A 24,915-nucleotide genomic window follows, 5' to 3' on the forward strand; every position below is an offset into this window, starting at 1 on the left:
GGCCTTGTTGGATTGCTTCAGTGACTAAGGGCTTGGCTTTTGCACTGGAGTCCAGCTGCCATGGGTGTAAATGTGGCTTCTGGAGGGGCCTGTTTGGGAGGGGTCATAGAGAGCCCTTCTGATAAGGGGAGAAAATCCACCCCACAATTGGCAATCTGAATTAGGTAAAATGGAGTCTAATCCAGTTGCCTCTGAGCTCCCCGAATGAGTGTGAGATGGGGATGCTGTAGACTTATGTTTGACTGCTGCTTTCTTACACGACTTGTCAAGTGCCTTATGGCAATGCTTTTCTGCTACCTTCAAGGCACTGGAGGTCTTAGAAGCATGTTTGCTGGACAACTTGGGAGCCTCAGCTGCAGTCTCTGTGCCAGAGGACTCATGAGACATTCTGTGCCATTCCTGACCTTGGAAAGAGGAAGTGGTCAACTCCATCAATAACAAAAATAATATAGATATTTGTGTGCATATGTGTGTGTGTGTGTGTAGGCCCAGAAGATGGTCTGCCGGTGTTCTGATTGCTAGAGGCTGATCTCACTGCATGCTTTGTGTGGCCTCCTGAGAGCCCTTGGGAAGCAAGCAGTCAAAAGGAAGGAAGGAAAGGTCTTGCAGGTTGCTAGGCAAAGGGTTCTGTCCCCTCCCCCGAAAAACTAGTTCTAGCAAAGAACAAATACCTCCCTATTATCAGCCCAGATGGAAGGAACTCACAATTGGCGGATGATACAAAGTCAATTCGTTTCTCAAAAACACCAACAGTTTGGATAGATAAAGAGCTATAGCACTAGCGTCCAACTCGAAGCGATTGAAGAAAGAAATTGGGAAGGCAAAGCAACAATGACATCACAAGAAGCTTTGGCAGGCTCATTCCAATCAATAAGCAGACAGGATTTTTTTGGGGGGGGGGTTATAATTTTTTTCCTCCACCCTTACAAACATATAAAATCACATACCTTCAAATTTCAATACAATACAATATAGTATCAATCACCACATTCTTAATTAAAATTCTTAATTTATATCTATTTTGTTTTGATATATATTATTTTGTGCTACCATCTTTTCTAATTTTGTCATCTAGATTTCAAAGATTGTTTTCTGTTCTCCTTTAAGTTCAGAATGCTATTAACTATAAAAATTTATTTTGACTATTTGCTTTTTTCCTAGTAAATCCATGCCATAGTGCTTCAATCCATTTCTTATATACTTACTTATCCCATTTATGTTATTAACCTTCATTTTAATATAGCTGCCCTTTAAGAGGAAAAGTCCAAATCTACTTCTTCAAAATAACAAAGAATATAAATTCATATCAGATATTTCATATCTTAAATCTAATTATAACAATAGCAATGCAGGGGAAAAAACAAAAATTGTTATTAAGAATTCAGATTGCATTATCTTCTTTTCCTGCTTTATTATTTTTTTCATTTTATAAATATATTATTTCAAATTTGACAAGTCACAATTGTAATATAACATATTTTTCTATTTGTTTTAAACTGAAAGTATCTTCCACTTCAATTCCAGTATAATAATCTTCCCTAATCTATATATATTCCCTAATCTATGTAACTTTCACTGTAAAACCCAGTGTACTAATCTTCCCCAATCTATTTATTTTCACTGTCATTCCCAGTATAATAATCTACACTAATCTGTTTAAATAAAATCCTAGATAATTCCAAAAATGTTAATCAATTTGCTATTTATTTTGCCCAACTTAATCCTCCTTTAATAATCATACCTTTTATATCCATTTTCCCTTTCTCCCTGCTTCTCATTTCCATTATAATTCCCATTATGATAATCTTATGGTTCAGATAATCAATAAATTCAAACTTATCTCTGTAAATCCATTTAAAAACCTTATAATTTATAATTTTATCAATGTCCAAATCTTCTTCCTCCTTCTTGTTTTATTTTCTTGCTTTTGTTTTAGAATGCTTGTTTTATTTTCTTGGTTTTGTTTTAGAATGGTCACTGTCCTTTCTCAGTTTGGTTTTTGCGCTGCAAATAGAGTCTGTAGTGTCCACAAAGTTGGATGACAGTAACTTTATGTCTCTGTAGTTCTGTAGAATAATCATTCTAAGGCAATATAAATTCTCCTCTTTAAAGTGTTGTAATCTCCACATGCACGTAATTATAAAAGGTCACAGTCACAATCACCATAGATAAGATGTTCCAAGAGCCAAGGTCAGGTTTATATGTCCAACAAGATCTTCTCCTGCAATTATTCCTCCAATCAGCAGGTGGCATTGTTCGTTCCATGAACATATTTTCACTTGTTTATATATTAAAACTTAATTTTCTCAGCTGAAAAAAATCATTTCAATAAAATAAAAATTTATGAGAATAGTTCAATAATCAAGGTTTTAAAATCTTCAATCATTGGGCTTTTACTGTCAGAAGCTTTCCGCTAACTTTCAGAAGCTTTATGCTATTGTACTCATTGCCAGTTAGCCACTTCCTCTCCATTTTTTTTCAATATTTTGTTCCCGTTTGAAGTCAAAAAAGAAAAAAAACAATCCAAGTTCCAGTCAGCAGAATCACTCATCAGCGCCACTCTTAGTTCTGTTCCACATGCTCCAGCACATACCTTGGTTTCTCTATCCAGATGACTCTAACCTTTCTTTAAATTCTTTTGTTGCGTTGTCAGCTTGGCTTCATCAACTTAGGTACAGCAGCCTAGTGATTTCACACTGCTGGCGGTGCCGACTATGGGCTATGTTGACCCCAAACCAAACCCTCGGCAGTGTCCCCAGCTTCACCACCACCCCTTATGGGAGGATCCAGCCTGGTTCCATTGGAACCAAAGACTCCAGACGGCAGAGATTTGGAGTTCCCCCATGGGTGAAGGGACACCATGCCGCCGGTGCCATTGACCCTGCCCCTCTCAATGAACAAACAAGATTAATCTATACATGGCTTCTATATCCACCACGAGGGATAATGTCTCGAGAGTTTGAGAAGCTTGATTGAACTCGTGAGATGTTTTCTTTTAAAAATGGCTGCTCTGGACACAACACCGAGGAATGTGATGGAGGTACCATTACAAGTGTCAGGTAAGATGTGGGTCCCACTTCCTGCCACAAAAAAGGATGTTCCCAGGGATCACACACACACCGGCATCACTCTGCACCCCCTCAGGGTGCACCCCACTATTTGAGAACCACTGAGTTAAGACCAAAATCTATACATACTCCTTGAATTTACTTTGATTTCTGATTAATGCTTTGATATTAGCATGAAGTAGCAATCAAATATTAATTTGGCTAGTAACTTGCTAGTAATGTGCCCTTTAAATATTAGGTTAACCAATATTACAAGTGACAAATTTGCAAATAAGTAGCTAAGTACAGATAACCCAATTCTAATTTTAAAAAGGAAAATGAAATATAACAAGCAATTTATAACAGATTTCTCAAATAATTTAATGCAATAACTTCATAGTGTTAAGAATAAGCACAGGAACGAACACCAAATAAGTCTTAGTCCTGTTGTATTAAATAACCTGATAACATAATTAGGTGAGATGTTTGCATTACTTTTGGGGAGGGGGAATGATAGGGATGAATAACACATAAAGTAAATAAATTGATATAACAATTGTTTGTTACAGCTTGTACATAAATGAGACATACACAATATTAAAGAGAGAAAAGTTTTTAAATACCACTTGAAACATGTCATTCAAAGAGTCTAATTTGGATTTGTTTGTTTGTTTGTTTAGCTTGGGGCTTGGTTGCTTATGGGACACTCTCTCTATCTCTATCTCTCCCTCTCTCTCCCTCCCTTCATTGGTATCTTCCAGACTTGTGAATTCTGGCATGAGAAGTATTTTTCCACTGCCCTTGTAGATATGGCAGGGTCTGAGTTATTATCTAGAGTTATGCAAGGCTAATAAAGCAAAGACTAAAGACTAGACTAAAGATTACTTAGTCCAAAGAACTTTTAATTCCATCAGCAACCTTAAAAAGAGCCGAGGTGGCACAGCAGGTAGAGTGCAGTACTGCAGGCCACTAAAGCTGACTGTAGATCTGTAGGTCAGCAGTTCAAATCTCATCACCGGCTCAAGGTTGACTCAGTCTTCCGTCCTTACGAGGTAGGTAAAATGAGGACCTGGATTGAGGGGGCAATATGCTGGCTCTGTTAAAAAGTGCTATTGCTAACATGTTGTAAGCCGCCCTGAGTCTAAGAGAAGGGTGGCATAAAAATTAATTAATTTTTTTATTAATTAATTGGATGGATGGATGGATGGATGGATGGCGGAATGAAACTGATTAGAAATGGCAAACCTATGTAGGTCAAAGGTTCCCAAACTTCCTCAGTTCATGGCACCCTTAATGTTAGAAAGATGTGTCAAAACCTTCTCTTGCAGAACCCAGTTTTGCAAATATTGAAAACATCCTGAATTACTCCTGGCTGTTTGCCATAATGCCCTGAGGACTCTGTTTAGAGCAGTGTTTCCCAATCTTGGCAACTTGAAGATATCTGGACTTCAACTCCCAGAAGACTCTGGGAGTTGAAGTCCAGATATCTTCAAGTTGCCACGGTTGGGAAACACTGGTTTAGAGAACTGTTTTGAGAATAGTGGATCTAAAGCAGAGTTTCTCAAACCTACAACAAAATTTATTTATTTATTTCATTTATTTATTCAATTTTTATGCCGCCCTTTTCCTAACACTCAGAGCAGCTTACAACATGTTAACAATAGCACTTTTTTATTTTTATTTTAATGATTTTTATTGAATTTTTTAAAAATGTAAGACAGACAGAACTAACAACATTTAACATATATAGGAGCTACCATTGCTCCTCTTATTATAGAAGTCTTCCTAATACAAAAATAAAAAGCTAATTCTATTTTAGATCAATACAGAAAAGTAAATTTATTGTTGAAATATCTGTTTGTATACAATACCAATATGCAAAGAAAAATAAACCTAAAATTTCAAACATTTTCTATTGATTATATAATTATGATTAAATAGGTAAACTCAGTTATTAGAAATAGTGTTATTCATTGTATTTCACTGTATGTTGTATTCAAAAATATACATTTTACTGTTTCATACTTTATTTTATTATCTTCAATAATCTTTTTTTTCTCAAATTCCACCATTTCCCCAAATTTTATAATGGTGGAATTTTCTCAAATTCCACCATTTCCCCAAATTTTATAAAATTCAGATTCCACTTGATTATTTAACCTTCTCATCATCATATCCAATTCTGCACATTCCATAATTTTCCTAAAAATCTCTTCATCTTTTGGAATTTCCTTTCCTTTCCATTTTTGTGCAAATGCAATTCTAGCTGCTACTAAAATATGAATTATTAAATAATATACTTCTTTTTTATATTTAATATCCGTGATACCTAATAAAAAGAATTCTGGTGTCTTCCTAATTTCCTTATTTGTAATTTCTTTCAGCCATTTTTCTACCTTGTTCCAGTAAATTTTAGATTTTGGGCATGTCCACCATGCGTGGTAGTATGTGCCAATTTCCTTTTTACATTTCCAACACATAGGTGAAGTGCTAGGAAACATCTTTGAAATCTTCTTTGGTGGAAGATGTTTTTGTGTCTTTCTTATTTATTTATTTGTTTGTTTGTTTGTTTGTTTGTTTGTTTGTTTGTTTGGTTTGTTTGTTGGTTGGTTGGTTGGTTTGATTTGATTTTTATGCCGCCCTTCTCCTTAGACTCAGGGCAGCTTACAACATGTTAGCAATAGCACTTTTTAACAGAGCCAGCATATTGCCCCCAGAATCCGGGTCCTCATTTTACCCACCTCGGAAGGATGGAAGGCTGAGTCAACCTTGAGCCGGTGATGAGATTTGAACTGCTGACCTACAGAAGTCAGCTTCAGTGGCCTGCAGTATAGCACTCTACCTGCTGCGTCACCCCGGCTCTTAATAGACTTAAATGCTGTCTGGAGGATTTTAGCAGTTAGATTTCACACCTCTTACCAAGTTTGAGAACACAAATGATTTTCAAGAGGCTAACCAACACCTTGAAGCATACTGGTAGCCAATGCAGATCCAAAATAGAAGCGACACATCTGCCACACCTCTCACACCCATAACTGTCTGCCTCAGTTCATTTTGTATAATCTAAAGCCTCTGAATATTCTTCGGGGAGGGGGACAACCTCATGTAGAGCACACTGAAATAATCAATTCAGGAGGTAATCCTTCAAAGTTATAACAACAATGAAAGAGGACAGCTTAGACCGCTCTCTGAAGTTCCAGACATTCCAGGATCCCCACAGTCACATGAACATATTCAGGTACCTAGCAAATGGCTCACAATTATGCAAATATAATTATGCAATTATGCAAATATAATGCAATAAGATTCAATAAGAATTATTTTGTTATGTTTGACACATCTAAACGTTTATCTCAATGTCATTATTTTTCTTTCCTCTTTGCAAAATATATTAGAGAAAAATCTTTAAGGAAAAACACCTTATTTGCATTTATTTTGCAATTCTGCACAGTGAACAGGATTACCTAAATGGTCCCATTCAATGTTAAATATGTAATTATCTTTAGTTCCTAGTCTTGACATTATTGATTTGGTACTATTTAAATCTACTTGTAACATGGTTCCTATTTTAAGTAAGCTAGGCTAAATCTTGACCAGATAAAATAGCAAATAATGCAATAAAAGAACTTTATCCTCCAAAGCTTCAAATTGCTGCTAAATGAGATTTCTTTGAAATGCAGATCAGTTGAACTAGATTAATGATTTTTAGTTCCTGTCAACATCATAACAAAATACAAATACAATTGTTCACTGGTCTTATCTTCATGCTTCCATCTGCTTCCTTGTTATTTACTTTCCCTGATTTACTATGCAGAGCTAAATAAGGCACATCAAGAAGGGTTTACAACACAATGATTTCTTAAGCTTTACATCAAGGTATTTGAAACTGAAGCTCTAAAAGGCCTGCAATCAAAGATACATCTCTAATAAACTTCCATGTCAGAGAAAGTTTGGTATTTAATACTGTTATGAAAAGAAAAGGCTACAAATCAGAATAGGGCATGAAAGAAAATGTCTGCACATCTTGATGAGATTAATACCCAATAACCAATAAAATTATATCTAAGCCATTAACATTTAAAATTGAAACTTTTTGTAAATAATGTTATGTGTCATAATGTCAACAGATCAATAATGTTAAACAGTTAAGATAGCACACACCATACAGACATAAAATTATAATGAATTAGCATTGTAGTAACACTTCAATCTACCATAGCAAAATAAGTCTAAATGCTATACTGTATCTATAAATTAACATATAATTATATAAATATAAGAAGTAAACATAATCTACTTCAGTATGCCACTTACTTTCTTCAGACATTATATAACAAGTAATTTAAAGGATTGGCAACACAATATGCAGTCTTTTCCAGCAAATTGCTAAAGAATACAAGTCGAGCTGTGCTTTGACCATTTTCTTACTTAAATATTAAAGTTTATAAACAAATCACACACTTCCACCATCACTCCTTTACTTAAAAAAATCATTTCAATCATTTATGTGCTTCTATAATCCCACAAGCAAGTTCTGTTCTACAGATCAATCAACTCCAAACCAAAGTAGACATGTTACAGCTCTTGTGCCTGGGAATCATGCTAGAGGCTCACCAGATGATGAAAACTTAAGTATGCTGTGTATGGCTGCCCCACATGGCATTCATTAGCTTCTGGGCATGTCAAACTTCACAACTATTCTACAGTCAATGACAGCAAACACCTTCCCTTTTCTTCTTGCTCCCAAACACATACTTGACTTTCTAGCCTTCTTCCAGATTGTAGGCACTCTTCCAGAAATGAAGTCCCAGCAAAAAAGCAGATAAGTCCCATGGCTATAGGCTACAGAAGTCACAGCTCTTAAAAAATAAGAGCTGTGATAAGAGTGTGTATCATGGATCTTTTTGTTAGATCCATGATACACACTTCTTACCATTACAAGAGACCACTACTTTAAATAATGACATATCGACATAATCAAGCTATGTAAAATCTGGTGTTGCACCAAATTTGACTACACTTGACCTAAAGTATGCAAAAGCATTGATAAACCAAAGCTCTCTCTTAAGTATTGTTTCTGTGATGGCTTTTTCTTTACAAAGAACAAACTGAAGTTAAAAGTGGTCACCCTTTGCAAAACTTAGTTATCATAACATCCTCATCCATGTCAAATTTCCAGAATTAGAAAGATATTTTTAAAATTATAGTTCATTAAAATACATGAAATAAACAAATAAATAAAGTTCTTACTCATTTCAGGTTTATTTCAAAAAGACAGGTAACATTTTATCTGACCCTACACAAAATTATGTTTTATTAGTTCACTGAAGGTACAATGAATCAGTGACATGTTTCATATTTTGAACATATAGCTCATCATCAAAAATATGGAAAAGAAAAGTAGGTGGAGATGATATTTTATACATAAAGTTGTACTGATGAAAGAATGCATCAACAATACTTTTTCAATTAAAGCATATATGGTGGCACAGTGGTTAGAATGCAATGCTGCAGACTAATTCACTGCTCACTCCAAGAGTTTGATGTTGAGCGTCCTTCCATCCTTCTGATATGAGTAAAATGAGATTCCAGATTGTTGGGGGCAATATGCTGACTCTGTAAATCACTTAAACAGGGGTGTGAAGCACTATGAAGCAGTATATAAATATAATATATATAAACCTATATATAAAGCTATATATTTTTACTTTCCTGAAGTTTTTTTAATATTGCTAACTTTATTATCTGCCACCATATATGAACACAACTATTTTTAATAACATGCAAAAAACCCTGCAAAGAAAATCTATGTCTAAGGTACCATATGTTATTCATATAAATTATGTATACACTTAAAATGCTCAATACCATGATATTTGGAAAGACTGTAGCCTTTTTTTTCCTTTGCAAAAAAAGTGGCCTGTTTTTTATAAACGTGCTGAATCTATGGCAATCGATTTTAAATTTCCAATTAGACATAAAATTTGGTACATGAACATCAGCATTTTAATTCCTACAGTCTAACCTTAAAAGTATAAAGTAGGAAAATGTCATCCAGAGGTCCATGGACCAAAGGCAAACTAAAACAAAACATGCACATGTACATATATAAATAATTAAAAACTATCCTACAAAACCATGCTTAAGCTAAATTTCTATTTTATAAAGTAGACTTGAGATTAGACTATTAAACTATTATTCTATGCATCATTATATGGAATGTGATCTTCAAGGATACCTACAGTATCATTTAAAGTGAAAATATACTTCGGTGGTTTAGTACAAGCAGTCTTTGATTTAGAAATGTTACCCAGTGACCATTTGAACCTAAAACAGAACCACCCCCACCACCTCGAGAAAAGTACTTATATTACAAATTAGAAATCTGACTGCAACCTCCCACCTCTCCGACATGATTGAATTTGGGAGCTTGGCAACAGGCTGCATTTATGGCCATTTGCCATGTCCCATGGTCTTGTGATTGTGATTTACCAAGTTTTTCTGCCAGAAACCATTGTTTTCTTCTAGCTTCTGGCAAAAAAAAAAAAAGCCCATTGTGAACAACGCATTCAATTAATGACACCAGCATTCATTTAAAAGATGGTAACTTACGTTTCCATCACAAAAAACATAATTAAATCAGGTTGATCACACAATGACCCACTAAATAACTGGCATTACTGTACAATATAATACTGTGCTCAATTATAGTCGTGCATTGAATACTACCTGTAAACTTTTTCTATGTCCACTAATATTCATTAAAAATTACTATTACATTTTTAGGAAACTTTCATTGAGTTTCATTTAGACCAAAACAAATAACACAAAAAGAAAAATGTAAATATATAAACACAAAAATATAAAGACTACAATCATATATAACTTAATAAATATAAAAATAACCCTCAAAATTAAAATGTCTACAGTTTAAATCTTAGTTTCAATGTTATGTCTAGTTAACCTATCCTTTAACCAAAGAATGAAAATAATTTGAAAAGGGTAAGAATCACAAAGCATTCCAAAATGGTCTTAATATTATTATTTTTTAACTCCAAAGAAGAAAGATGCTGGGATCCCCCATTCTGGTGATTGCTGGGCTGCGGCCCATTCAGAATTGGGCCATGGAAGCGGCAGGCTAGCATATGCACACAGCTTCACTTTTGAAGTGAAGTGCTTCACAGACAGGTGAGGATGTGCAACTGTGCAAACTGTGTGAGCTCGCCTGCTGCTCATGCAGAACCATCCTGTCTTCCCCTCCCTAGTCTGCAAAGCCAGAAAGGTTGGAGTGAACTGCTCTAAGAAAGAACAAAATTTCACAAAGTTCAGTTATTATTTTCAGGCAGTCCTTGACTTATGATCACAACTCAACCCCAAAATTCTGTTGCTAATAAATGCAGTGTTAAGTAAGTTTTGTCCCATTTACAATATTTCTTGCCACAGTTGTTAAGTATATCACTACAGTTGTTAAGTTAGTAATCAGAGATTATTCAAGAACCTGAGGTGAGTTACCAATAGTACAATGATGACGCTCAGCTTGACTATTGTAATGCACTGTACATAGGCTACCCTTGAAGAGCATTCGGAGACTTCAGTTAGTATAAAATACAGCAATGCTTGCAATAAAGGGAGTACCAAGGTACGCCCGTATCACTCCAACCTTGCGCAAGCTGCATTGGTTACCAGTCAGTCTCCGGATGCAATGGTGACTGGTTATCACCTTTAAAGCCCTAAATGGCTCAGGGCCAGACTATTTACAGGACTGCCTCCTGCCTCATACCAGTAAGGGCCCACAGCCTTCTCCGGGTCCCACCCACCAAACAATGTCAGCTGGCTGGACTTCTTCTTTGGCAGAGATCTGTACTATCTCCACCCTACCAGGCTTTTCCGGCAGGCCTGGAATTAAGAATGACTATGAATGACTTTTTAGGCCTGGAATTAAGAATGATATGTATGACTTTTTAGATTTTTATGTATTTTAAAGTATTATTATTGTTGTTTTATTACAGTTATACTTCTTATTGCTTTTAGTATTTGTGATTGTTGTTAGCTGCCCTGAGTCCTATTGGAATGGGTGGCATGTAAATATAAATAATGAAATAAAATAATATAATATAATCTGACTTTCCCATTGACTTTGCTTCTGAGAAGGTTGCAAAAAATGATTGCATTATCGCAATTGTCATAAATATGATCCAACTGCTAAGTATCTAAATTTTGCTCACGTGACCATGGGGATGCTTCAACAATCATAAGATACTTTTTTCAGTGGTATTGTAACTTCAAAAGGTCACTAAACAAATGGTTGTAAGTCAAGAACCCATATTATGGTTGATCATGCAGTCAGTTTATTAGACTGGATTTGCCATTTTGGTCCATCAACGAATCTTTTTCTATGACTTGGTATGTATGTATGTATGTATGTATGTATGTATGTATGTATGTATGTATTTATTTATTTATTTATTTATTTATTAGATTTGTATGCCGCCTCTCTCCGGAGACTCGGGACGGCTAACAACAATAGTAAAACAACATATAACAAACCTAATATTTAAAATAATTTAAAAGACCCTAATTTAAAAACCAAACATACACACAAACGTACCATGCATAAATTGTATAGGCCTAGAGGGAAGGGAATATCTCAGTTCCCCCATGGCTAACGACAGAGGTGGGTTTTAAGGAGCTTATGAAAGGCAAGGAGGGTGGGGGCAATTTTGATCTCTGGGGGGAGTTGGTTCTAGAGGGTCGGGGCCGCAACAGAGAAGGCTCTTCCCCTGGGTCCTGCCAAATGACATTGTTTAGTCGATCGGACCCAGAGAATGCCAACTCTATGGGACCTAACTGGTCGCTGGGATTCATGCGGCAGAAGGCGGTCCCGGAGATATTCTGGTCCGATGCTATGAAGGGCTTTATAGGTCACTTTGAATTATGACCGGAAACTAATCAGCAACCAATGCAGACTGCGGAGTGTTGTTGTAACATGGGCATACTTAGGGAAGCCCATGATTGCTCTCGCAGCTGCATTCTGCACGATCTGAAGTTTCCAAATACTTTTCAGAGGTAGCCCCATGTAGAGAGCATTACAGTAGTCGAGCCTCGAGGTGATGGTGGCATGAGTGACTGTGAGCAGTGAGTATATGTAGATGTTGATTAATAATGTTAAAAATATTGTCAAGGATATAGGCTGTTCCAGGTAAAGCTGTTTTTTCTAATTGACTGAACATGACTATCAATTGTATTCAAGTAGTGCTCTACTTGTTTTGGGATTGAACCCAAGAAACCTATTATCATTGATACTATCTTTGATATCATTTTGGCAGATTCTACCTCTATTTCTATATCTTTTTATCCAGTGATTTTCTTCAATACATTCAGTTCTATTCTTCTGTTTCAAAGTATTGCTGGGTCCACTACCCAGAGTTTTTGTTTGTTTCTTTGTTTCTTTGTTTCTTTGTTTCTTTGTTTCTTTGTTTCTTTGTTTCTTTCTTTCTTTCTTTCTTTCTTTCTTTCTTACTTACTTACTTACTTACTTACTTACTTACCGTATATACTCGAGTATAAGCCGAGTTTTTCAGCCCCCAAAATGGGCTGAAAAACCCGACCTCGGCTTATACTCGGGTCACCACAAGAGGGCGCCGGATCACCACAAGAGGGCGCGCCGCGGGAGCCTGTCAGACATTGCTGGCTTGGGGGGTGTGGGAAAGGGCAAAGTGCGGCGGCAAAGGGCGCTCCAACCGAAGCGGCTGTGGCAAGAGTGGGGCAGTTGCCTCCTCCCCAGCTCTAGCAAAGATGCCAGCCCTTTGCCTTTGCTCTTAGAGCTGGAGCTTCTGTCTTCTTGCAGGTGCCTTCCCTTCCCTGGCTCCAGCAAAGGCGCCAGCCAACTGCTCCGATGGCGTGCGAGAGGGGGAAAAGGCGATGGTGAGGTCGGGGGGTGGATTCCTGCTTCACGAGTCCCCCCCCACCTTGTCGGCTTCCCCTCGCCTTTTTCCCCTCACACGCCATCGGGGCAGTCGCGGGGAAGAAGAGAGAGAGGGTGCCTGCATGCGCCCTTTCTCTCTCCCCCCTCCACCTTGCCGGCTTCCCCTCGCCTTTTCCCCCTTGCACGCCATCAGGGCAGTCGCGGGGAAGAAGAGAGAGAGGCTGCCTGCATGCGCCCTTTCTCTCTCCCCCCCCCCACGTTGCCGGCTTCCCCTCGCCTTTTCCCCCTTGCACGCCATCGGGGCAGTCGCGGGGAAGAAGAGAGAGAGGCTGCCTGCATGCGCCATTTCTCTCTCTCCCCCCCTCCACCTTGCCGGCTTCCCCTCACCTTTTCCCCCTTGCACGCCATCGGGGCAGTCGCGGGGAAGAAGAGAGAGAGGCTGCCTGCATGCGCCCTTTCTCTCTCTCTCCCCCCTCCTTGCCGGCTTCCCCTCGCCTTTTTCTCCTCGCACGCAGCTGCCCTACCCTTCCCACAGCCGCGTCACTTGGAGCCCCCTTTTACATCCCTCTTGGAGCTCCTGTCGGCATCTTGCAGCTGCCTTCCCTTCTCCGGGTCCAGCAAAGTTGCCAGGCAACTGCTCCGACGGCGTGCGAGAGGGGAAAAGACGATGCGAAGCTGGTGAGGTCAGGGGGGGGACTCATGAAGCAGGAATCCCCCCCCCCGACTTCCCATCGTCTTTTCCCCTCTCACACGCCGTCGGAGCAGTTGGCTGGCAACTTTGCTGGACCCGGAGAAGGGAAGGCAGCTGCAAGATGCCGACAGGAGCTCCAAGAGGGATGTAAAAGGGGGCTCCGAGTGACGCGGCTGTGGGAAGGGTAGGGCAGCTGCCTTCCCCGGGTCCAGCAAAGTTGCCAGCCAACTGCTCCGACGGCGTGCGAGAGGGGAAAAGACAATGGGAAGTCGGGGGGGGATTCCTGCTTCATGAGTCCCCTCCCCCTGACCTCACCAGCTTCGCATCGTCTGTTCCTCTCTCGCACGCCGTCGGAGCAGTTGGCTGGCAACTTTGCCCTACCCTTCCCACAGCCGCGTCACTCGGAGCCCCCTTTTACTTCCTTCTTGGAGCTCCTGTCGGCATCTTGCAGCTGCCTTCCCTTCCCCGGGTCCAGCAAAGTTGCCAGCTTGTACAATTACTGCACTAATTCCCTGATTAGATTTTGAGGTAAGTTCTCTCTCTGCTTTTTTTCAAAGTCTCCTTTCTATAGAACTTTGATAAAGTTCCCCCCTCCCTCCCCCCTCTCTCTCAAGAGACACAGAGAGAGAGACAGAGAGAGAGAGAGAGAGAAGGAAGAAGGGTAGAAGAAAAAGAAAAAGGAATTGAGTACTTTTTAAGGGCTTTGTTGGATTCATTCTGTAGATTTGTTATGGTACAAGCAATATACAATCGTACTAATTTTAGCCTGCCAGTAGATTGTAAAAATAAGATACGTTATGCTGCTTTCTTCTACCCCATAGAGATTCATGAATACTTAAGATGTTTAGCATTTCTGTACTCACTTAGCATTAAGTTTTAGTGTTAAAATAATATTAATATTTACCTCTTGGATTTAAATCTATTGTTATTTCTGTGTGGATTTACCTCAGAATAAGTCTCAGTTTTTTGGGAACTTGCTGATAGATATGCTTAAAACTGCAGTCCATCTGTGCAGTTGCCTGTAAGTAAGTCCTATTGAAATCTGTAAGGCTTAACTCAGAATAAAGAGTTGATTTAATATGCAATCCTGTACATAAATTTACTCAGTAATTAACTTGGCTGCATGGCTTGGGGTAGTTTGGTAGAATGTTATGCAATTTTTATGTCTCTGAAAATCTTTTATTCTTAGATGGGAAAAAGAATTTTGTGAAATTATTGTGCAATTTGAATTTGAAAAAATATTGTTTTGTTCTTCTCTCTACTTTATCATTGGATTATAGAGAGAAAAATTAAGTCTCTAAAATCCTGTTTTGAGGGATTTTGACTCATAGGTTTTAGCTTGGTTGCTGATTGAACTACTTTTTTTACTTTTTAATTTATTTAATTTTATTTAATTTATTGTAAATATCAGATTGCTTTTATTTACCCATTTTGAAATAAATATTGTTTACCCTCTTTAAAATAAATATTCTAAAACATTTAATCTACTGATGTCTCATTTAATGTAATTTTATTGGTTTCCATTTTTATAAGTTACCAGTAACCACTGCATTTTCTAACCTCGGCTTATACTCGGGTCAATAAGTTTTCCCAGTTTTTGTGCCAAAAATGGTGCCTCGGCTTATACTCGGGTCGGCTTATACTCGAGTATATACGGTACTTACTTGATTTTTATGCCGCCCTTCTCCTTAGACTCAGGGCAGCTTACAACACGTTAGCAATAGCACTTTTTAACAGAGCCAGCATATTGCCCCCACAATCCGGGTCCTCATTTTACCCACCCCAGAAGGATGGAAGGCTGAGTCAACCTTGAGCCGGTGATGAGATTTGAACTGCTGACCTACAGATCTACAGTCAGCTTCAGTGGCCTGCAGTACAGCACTCTACCTGCTGCGCCACTCCGTCTCATTATGGACAATTGTATCAGTGTATCATTATTGCTATTTTGTCATATCTATGTTTAGAGTCAGACTGCAATCTTCTTGTATCATGTATTATTCTGTGGGTAATCTGCAATTGGATTCACAGTCTCAGATGCTAAAAATATAGTAATTTAAGTTATAAATGGGACCTAAGAATTATTAGGGTAGCTTATAATACAGGAAGTTTCAAGGAGGTTTTGTTTTTTAAAATTAGACTCTTCTGGTCTCATAAATTTAGTATTTCTAGATACTGAGGAAATTAACTATCAACCAGTGGTGAAATCCAAATTGTTTTACTACTAGTTATGTGGGTGTGGTGTGGTGGGTGTGGTGTGGCTTGATGGACGTGGCTTGGTAGGCATGATAGAGGAAGGAAACTACAATTCCCACCCCATTCCAGGGGAAGGATACTGCAACATCTCCATTCCCACCCCACTCCAGGGGAAGGATACTGCAAAATCTCCATTCCCACCCCACTCTAGTGCCAGCCAGGTTTTCTGGTTCTCTCAAAATTTCCGCTGCTGGTTCTCCAAACTACTCAAAATTTCCACTACCTGCTGGATTTCACTCCTGCTGTCAACCATCAGAGTACTTACAACCAGATGATTATCAAGAATATAAATCCTTCCATTCCCCACAATTAAATCAAAACCAAAGAAGCTTCTTAAATAAGAAGCAAAACATCTTCAAGGAAAAAAACTAAGAAAGACCAGTTACCTTCTGGCACAAGCATCACCTGGATGTTTAAGAATCTCTGTAGACATTTACCTTGACTAATGTTGACACACCTATACTTTTCATTTCCAACCACCAATTCTATCTTCCATGTCTTTATTATTTTTTCTGTAAGCATTCCAATGTTTTATTGACACATAATCATTACTATTGATGCTTAGTTTTTAAACAAGTCTTACACATATCAATAACCTTTACTGGATATATAAACTCTTTTGGTATAAGACAACTATATATTATAATGCTTTTTGTACTTCTGTGTATATGGATGATCTAATTACATGCTTACCACCACATAATCATGAAATAAAATTATAAATATATATCTCAGAAGCTGCAATCAGATGTGATATACAGGCTTTGTATCTATACAGAGTGGTTCTACAAAGGAAAGGGGTGTGTGCGTCAAACTATACTGCTCAAAAAATAAAGGGAACACTCAAATAACACATCCCAGAAAGTTGAATGTGCACAACAGCATGTGAAATTGATTGACAATCAGTGTTCCTTCCTAAGTGGACAGTTTGATTTCACAGAAGTTTGATTTACTTGGAGTTATATTGTGTTGTTTAAGTGTTCCCTTTATTTTTTTGAGTAGTGTATTTTTCAAAGCACCAAAAGGCAAGACAAGAAACAGTGGTTGGAAACTAACCAAGAAGAGAAGCAATCTAGAACTAAGAAGAAATTTCCTAACAGTTAGAGCAATAACCAATGGAATAACTTGCCTTCAGATGTTGTGGGTTCTCCACCACTTCAGGATTTCAAAAAGAGACTGGACAACCATCTATCTGAAATGATATAGGGTCACCTGTTCTAGAAGACTTCCAAGATCCCTTCCAACTCTGTTATTCTACGTCCTATTTGCATAAGGGGAAGATAGTTAGAAATTGATGCAGAATCTGATGACAAAATATATGGTAATCACTTCACTAGCTACTTTGCCTTTACAGAGTCAGTTTGGAATTCTGTCTTTGATATTTAAAATGTTAAACCAGCTGGACATATCTATCTCAAGAAACATTTTTACCCATTATGAATTTGATTACTACTTAAATCTAAATGTGGTTTGGTTGGTTTTGAACACCAATTCCAATCCACAAAGCCATTCCTTCTGTATTGAAATGATTTTGAATTTACATTTATTGTCTGTGCTTGAATTTGGCATAATTTCCATCACATAACCAGGATTAAGCTAACAGTGTAAAGCCATGTGAGATGGACTATAGCACACTGTTTACAAAATGATTTACCTTATATAACTTTTCAGAATACAACTGTATGTTTATTTCTGCAATCTAGAAGTATGAACCTGACCATTAGCAAACTTGTTTTGAAGCTGTGCTAGCAGATGAAAGCAACATATGCCTCAAGCTCAAGTTGGATGCTCTTTGTACAGTCCAATGTGCTTGTCAAAAGATGTTGCAATCACAAATCTACTTTGCCTAGAAATATTTTATCATTGCAAAGAAAAAACCTGTACTCTAAGCATACATTAAAATGCAGTCTATCAATCTATCTTAATGTTCATTGAGATTATCTTAAAAAAGGATGAAACATTTAAAAGTTGTCTATTTTATTAATATTTGATATTATATTCTGAAGATACCATTTCAAAATAGACAATTCATTTGATAGATATACATTTTTTCAAACTAACAATTGTTCCTTGCTACAATGAGTCACAAACATGTATTGTGTTTACTAGTACCATAACAGTCATTACTTACATTTCATATAATGATACACATTTCTGCATAATTATATGAAAAACAGTATCTCTCCTTAAACAAAATACACTTTCTCTTAGCAACTGCTTTTGTCTTGCACCTGCTCAGAATAGTCATGTGATTCTGAGTTCCAACTGCTCTCCAAAACACCCTTTTCTTTAAAATACAAAGCACTGCAATGATGCAAGGTTTACATTTTATATTACAAAACATTTCTGAATCTGAAGCAAAATTTTCAAAGCTGGAGTAGAATGCAAAGAAAGGAGAATTAAATATAAATTGTAATTCCACTGAGTTTGATGAAACTTGTGCTATGAGCACTATTGTATCTAAATTGAAAGTAATGAATATAGTCAGGCTATGGAAGAAACTGTACTAAATTAAGATTTAACAGTATAAATCCTCTCTATGATAGAGGCATTGATATATCCAAATGTGATTCATGTTGCTGGCTGGTGAAGGTCCCGCAGCCAAAACCAGGAAGGTGAGAGGAGGGAGCAGAAGGGGAGGGAGGAGAGGAATGGAAAGGAAAGGAAAGACCACAATTGAGCCCAAAATTTTGGTGGCCAAGCAGGAGCGTTGTTAAGTGAGTTTCACCACATTTTACAAGTTGGCCATGCCCATCTGGTCACCTGACCACCAGGCACACCCAATGAGTCACCTGACCACCAAATATGTCCATCTGAAGCCATGCGCACCTGACTTCCAAGCCACACCCACCAAATAAGCCACACCCATAGAACTGGTAAGGAAAGTTTTTAGATTTCACCACTGGTATAGTGGCAACATATGCAGACACAATCTTATTAAAAGAAAGATCTAAAACATATGGTTTTAATAAATAGTTAACACAATTAGACCAGATATTAACTGGAACAGATGAAAAACTGATAAAGAAATCATATTGTAATTTACTAAGTATTAAACATGAAAGTGAGCAGGTGAAGATGACAATAATTGCTTAGGCTAAAAACTTTGGATATGCAATAGAATTAGACAAATGGCAGAAACTATGGGAGAGAATACCAGAGAAGAGCTACATGAGAAAAGTATGGCTTCTTAAATTAATAGTTCAAAGAAATAGAAGAAAACAATAGAATAGGGAAGACCAGAAATCTCTTCAAGAAAATTGGAGTTATGAAGGAAGTGATTCATGCAAAGATGGGCATGGTAAAGGGCAAAAACGGCAGGGACCTAACAGAGGCAGAAGAGATTAAGAAGAGGTAGCAAAATTACACCAAAGAACTATACAAGAATGAGCTAACCTTCCTGATAATCACAATGGTGGTAGTTACTGACCTTGAGCCAAATGTGAAGTCAAATGGGCATTAGGGAATCAGAGCAACAGCAAAGCTACTGGAAGTAACATATCCCAGCTGAGCTATTCAAAATCTTAAAAGACAATGCAGTAAAAGTGCTACGCTCAATTTGCCAACAAATGTGGAAAATTCAACAGTGACCACAGGATTGGAAAAAGTCAGTTTACATTCGAATTCCAAACAAAGGCAACGCCAAATAATTTTCTTTTCTTTTTTTAAAAAAAAATACTTTTCATTGAAGGTTTTCACATTTAAAAAGCAAAACATAATTTCACTAATATAGCTTGTTGCTATCATAAATTTTTTCTTCATTCTACATGTTCCATGTTCAAAGTTATTGTTTTTAACATAAACTTTCTTATTTCTATTTACAATTTTATATGAGTTGTATATTATATCTATTTACATTTTGTAGTTACCTTTGTATAATTTTGTTACATCATTTTATATTTACACATTAATGTTGTTTTTCCTTTCAAGCCAATCATACCATCTATTCCATATTTTATAATACATAGTTTCCTCTCTCTCTCTCAATTCCACTGTTAGTTTGCTCATCTCTGTGCATTCTAGCACCTTTTTTTATAATCATTGCATTTGAGGTGTTTTTTCTTTTGTCCAATTTTGGATTAATGTAATCCAATGCGGTAATTATATGTTGAATATTGTTGTTGTTGTTGTTGTTGATTATTATTATTATTATTATTATTATTATTATTATTATTATTATTATTATTATTATTATTATTATTATTATTATTATACTTGCGGGACCCCCTTCTGCCGGTTAGATCCTACAGAGTTGGCTTTCTCCATGTCCCGTCAACCAGTCAATGTTGTCTGATGGGGCCAAGGGGAAGAGCCTTTTCTATGGGGGCCCTGGCTCTCTAGAAGCAACTCCCCCCAGAGATTCACACTGCCCCCACCCTCTTCACCGTTCACAAGAGTCTTAAGACTCACTTATGTCACCAGGCTTGGGGAAATTAGGTCTTAGCCCCCTGGCCAATAAGTGTGATGTATATCTGTGATTTGGATTTGTATGATTGATTTTTAATATATTGGGATCTTAGGTTGCTCTGGTTTCTGGTAGAATTTTAGCTATTACAAATAACTTTTACTAAATGCAGTATTTCATAAACAAAGAAACTCCATCTTTATTCTCTTCCTTCCATATTCAAAATACACTTCATACTAGCACATTTCTTGTTCTCCCGTTATCTCTCTTAATTACATTCCTTTTGCATTCCTCCCAGCCCTCTCCGTTCACCAAGATTTATGTACTCACAGCATGATTCAAAAACATCAGAAATGACTAGAAAATAACACAGAATGAGTTTGCTTGCTTGGAAGCTGAATGGGAACACCTTCCATTTTTGTTCTACAACATTGAAACTCCACCCTTCTTCCCCACTGACCCCCGGACGTACCAAATACATCACTCCAGTATTTAACTCATTCCTCCCCTTAATATCTTCTTCCAAACACTTGTTCCTTACATTTTTGGACCCTTCTGAATTTAGGATCGACCCAGCGAACGTCTGATTCTTCCTCGCTAGATTCTGGACTCATAGCAACATCCTGTGGCTGGCCTCACACCTGTTCTACTACCTGTAACCCCAGGCCCACCACTAATTCATAAACACTATCTGTATCAGAGTCCTCAAGTTCTTCATCATCCTCCAACTGACCAAGAGTATGTACAACATAGGTTATGTAGTTTTAATTAATTAGATTTGTCTTTGTATTTATTGTTTTATATTATATGCTGTAAGCCGCCCTGAGTCTTCGGATGCTATACAAATCTAATAAATAAGTAAGTAAGTAAGTAAGTAAGTAAATAAGTAAGTAAGTAAGTAAGTAAGTAAGTAAGTAAGTAAGTAAATAAATAAAATTCTTCTCATATTTTCTTTTATTATTTTCTAGAAGAAGCATTTCTAGCCTCATTTCAATTTTCTGTTCCATTATTTCCTCAATCCATTTTTTAATTTTGCCCCAATATTTATTTTTGTTGGGACATGTCCATCACATATGGAAGAATGTCCCTTGTATGTGATTGCATTTTCAACAGTTGGCTAGCATGACTGGATACATTTTGGCCAATCTCACTAGTGGTAGATGCCATCTATAAAACATTTTGTATATATTTCTTTATAGGCGGCCAGCACTGTTAATTTGTAATTTTCCCCCCAAATTTGTTCCCAATAGTCTAATGCAATATTATACCCAAACATTTTGTCCATTCTATAATTGATTCTTTACAGCTCTCTCCTCCATTTTAACTTTTAGAACATAATTATATACCTTAGTAATACTTTTTGTGCCTGTTAATATTTTGTCAATTACTTGTTCATTTTAAAAGCCATGCTCTTTCGAGTCCTTTTTATATTTTGCTTGTATCTGTAAGGCCACCATATTTTAATTCTGTGTTAGCAGTTCCTAATTTGATTTTAAATTTCCTTTTTTTTGCCTAGCAGTTCATTATAGGTTACTGTGTTATTTAGATCTATAGCATTTGGGTAAACCATTGCTTCCATAGTTGAAACCCCTTTTGAAATTTTTATATAAAATTTCTGTTTAATTTTCCTCTAAACTTCAAATAATGCATCTCTCACTTGGTGTCTATGTAAATATTTCTGTTTTATCCTTTCCCTCCCACAGGAATGTATGCCAAAACATGTCCTTCAATTGCTAATATTCTTTTATTTTTTAATATTACCCATTCTCTAATCTACGCTGCTGCAACCACCTGTAATACAGTTCCCTGTCTGGAAAGACAAAACCCCCTCTCAATCTGGAATCCTGTACTAATTTACATTTTACCCTAGCCTTTTCCCCTTGCCATACAAATTTTAACGTTATTTTATTCAATTCTCCAAAAAAGGTTTTGTTTAATTTTATTGGAATTGTTTGAAATAAGTGTAGGATTTTAGATAAGGTGTCCATTTTCCAGGTGGGAATTCTTATTATCAGTGATACAATAACTGTAATTTTGTCCAGTTTTCTAAATATTTTCAAATCTGTGAATCTGTTTGAAATAATTGTCTTCTTTTATGGAGGAGCAATTTGCAGTCAGTGCGCCGGTGCGAGTGGTGAGCAGATGGAGGATTCGCCGCTCCTCTGAGATAACGGCAAAGATCATCAAAAATGAGTCAATCCAGACCAGACATTGTCTGATGCCTTCTGGCTTTCCAACCCTCCGTGCTTGGGGTATTAAAACCGAATGCTGCTGTGTTGCTTTGTGTGGCGCCAGGGACAATAGCCCCCAAAAATTGCCTGGGTGATCAGCTGGGGAGCGGAAGATGGCGACTGCTGCCGGACGCTGAACGCTGATGTGGAGAGAGAGCTGGAGAGAAGTGAGCGGAGAACAACCCGGGGAACAAACCGACCCTCTTAGTGACCCTCTTAGTGAGACACCAGGAAATGAGAGTGATTGGTGCCGAAGTGACAGAGGTGCCGAGATGACAAAGCGGAGGCCAGCGCCGAGCCTGGGACAAATCTACCTGCTTTGTGAGACTGAGGACGCCACGGGTGCAGGCCGGTGCTCTTGGCACCAGCAGTCATTTGCGGAGAACAGAGGAGCTAAGGATACCAGCTGGTGGACGAAGAACAGCAGCCCAGTCCCCTGTACAACGTAAGTAAGTGAGAGCTACTGGTGCCTAGGGGGATGAAGGAGACTGATGGCCGGAACATGCAGGTAGGAGGCTGAGGCGAGTTGGAACTGCCCTGTGGAGCAGAGCATTGGCTGGGATTGGACTGAAAGAACAGAGCGGCCAGAGTTGGGGGAGAGTGAACAATGGAAACTGAATTGCCGAAGACCAACAAGGCCAGCCAAATTGGGGGTATTAGCTAATGTTAAGATCTTTGCTTTGTCATCTTCCCCCCTCCTCCCCCCCACTTCCCTATTGAATACCATTGAAGAACTGTGCCCCTAGTGGAAGATCCTATAACACAACAGACTTAAAGAAGGATTTATAGAAGATGCTATTCTTATCCTGAATTGGATTGACTGACTGATGAATTTTGAACTATTGATTTAAGAACTGATTTTTATTCTAACTAATCTTAATTGTATGATTGTCTCAGTTTGACTCGTAATTGACTGGTTAATCTTTTTAAATTAATTTTTAATTTTTATACACTTTTTAACTAATTTATTGGGGGTAATTTTAGCGATGGATGCTTGGGATTGGATGGAGTGGGAGGGTGGTGGTGGATGGGATTGGGTGGGTGGGACTATGGTATTTATGAGGTGAATGGATATGGCATGAATGAAATTCTTGGCACACCTGACGTAGGAGAGGCAGGAGGGGAGGGGGCACCTATCTCTGGGGTGGCAGAGGGTCAGAACATTCCGGTGCTGCTGGGGAGAGGCAGATATGGCGGAAGACACGGAGCTAGCCATTCCAAGGGAAGGAGGGATTGCTGCTTAATAGCGATTCCTTGTTCCGGCTCCATGAGCTCAACCCAGGGTGCTGGTGACGAGTGTAATCCTGGACCTGGGCTCAGGGTGCTGCTACTCAATGCCAGGTCGGTGGTAAATAAAGCTCTCCTCATCCGGGATTTGATCCTGGAGGAGGAGGCTGACTTGGCATGTATTACTGAAACCTAGTTGGGTCCTGAGGGAGGAGTTCCTCTCTCTGAAATCTGCTCAGCTGCGTTTCAGATTTGGCATCAGCCTCGACCCCAGGGAAGGGGGGGGGGAGGAATGGCTATTATAGCCAGGGAGAGCCTTTGCCTGCATAGACTCATTGTTCCAGAGATTGCGGGTTGTGAGTCCCTTCTAGTGAAGTTGGACTTAGGAGTACAGGTGGGCTTGTTACTCACGTACCTGCCTCCCAGCTGCATGTCAACAGCCCTGCTTGTACTGCTCGAAGAGGTAGCTGGGCTGGCGGTGGGGTTCCCCAGACTTATTGTCTTGGTGGACTTTAACCTACCGTCGCTCGGCAAAACCTCTGGGCTAGTGCAAGAGTTCATGGTCATCATGACAGCCATGGACCTGACTCAAGTAGTACAGGGTCCGACTCACGAAGGGGGGCATGCACCCGACATGGTATTCCTCTCTGAGCAACTGAGCAATGGTCTGAGACTAAGGGGCTTAGAAGTGTTGCCTTTGTAATGGTCAGACCATTTTCTATTGCGGCTTGACTTCCTGGCTCCAATCCTTCCCCGCAGGGAGGCGGAACCGACTAGGTGGTTCCACCCCAGATGCCTGATGGACCCAGAGGGCTTTCAGAGGGCACTCATCCACAGTTCGGCAGAGTATCTTGCTGAGGCCTGGAACAAGGCTGCAGCGGAGGCTCTTGACCAGATTGCGCAGTTGCGACCTCTCCGCGGCACTAGACCCCGTAGAGCTCATGGTTCAACGAGGAGCTCCGGGAGTTGAAACACCAGAAGAGACGGCTAGAGAAGCAATAGAGGAAGAATAAGTCTGAATCCGATCAAACACTTGTAGGAGCCCATATTAAGACTTACAAAGTGGCGCTCAAGGCGACAAGATGTGCATATCATGCTGCCTTGATGGCATCAGTGGAATCCCACCAGGCCGTTCT

At 38.5% G+C, this 24,915-nt stretch overlaps 1 protein-coding gene across 2 annotated transcripts in view; it reads right to left on the reverse strand.

Annotated features, from left to right (window-relative positions):
* Window positions 1-24,915, reverse strand: part of FOXP2 (forkhead box P2) — a 792,940-nt gene that overhangs the window by 595,767 nt on the left and 172,258 nt on the right. For both annotated transcript variants that reach the window (XM_070755486.1, XM_070755485.1), the window contains exon 3: window positions 17,046-17,177. The gene's annotated coding sequence lies outside the window, so the exon portion shown is untranslated. The remainder of the gene's footprint in view (window positions 1-17,045; window positions 17,178-24,915) is intronic.

Source organism: Erythrolamprus reginae, chromosome 6 (genome assembly GCF_031021105.1).
Source record: "Erythrolamprus reginae isolate rEryReg1 chromosome 6, rEryReg1.hap1, whole genome shotgun sequence".
Lineage (NCBI taxonomy): Eukaryota > Metazoa > Chordata > Lepidosauria > Squamata > Dipsadidae > Erythrolamprus > Erythrolamprus reginae.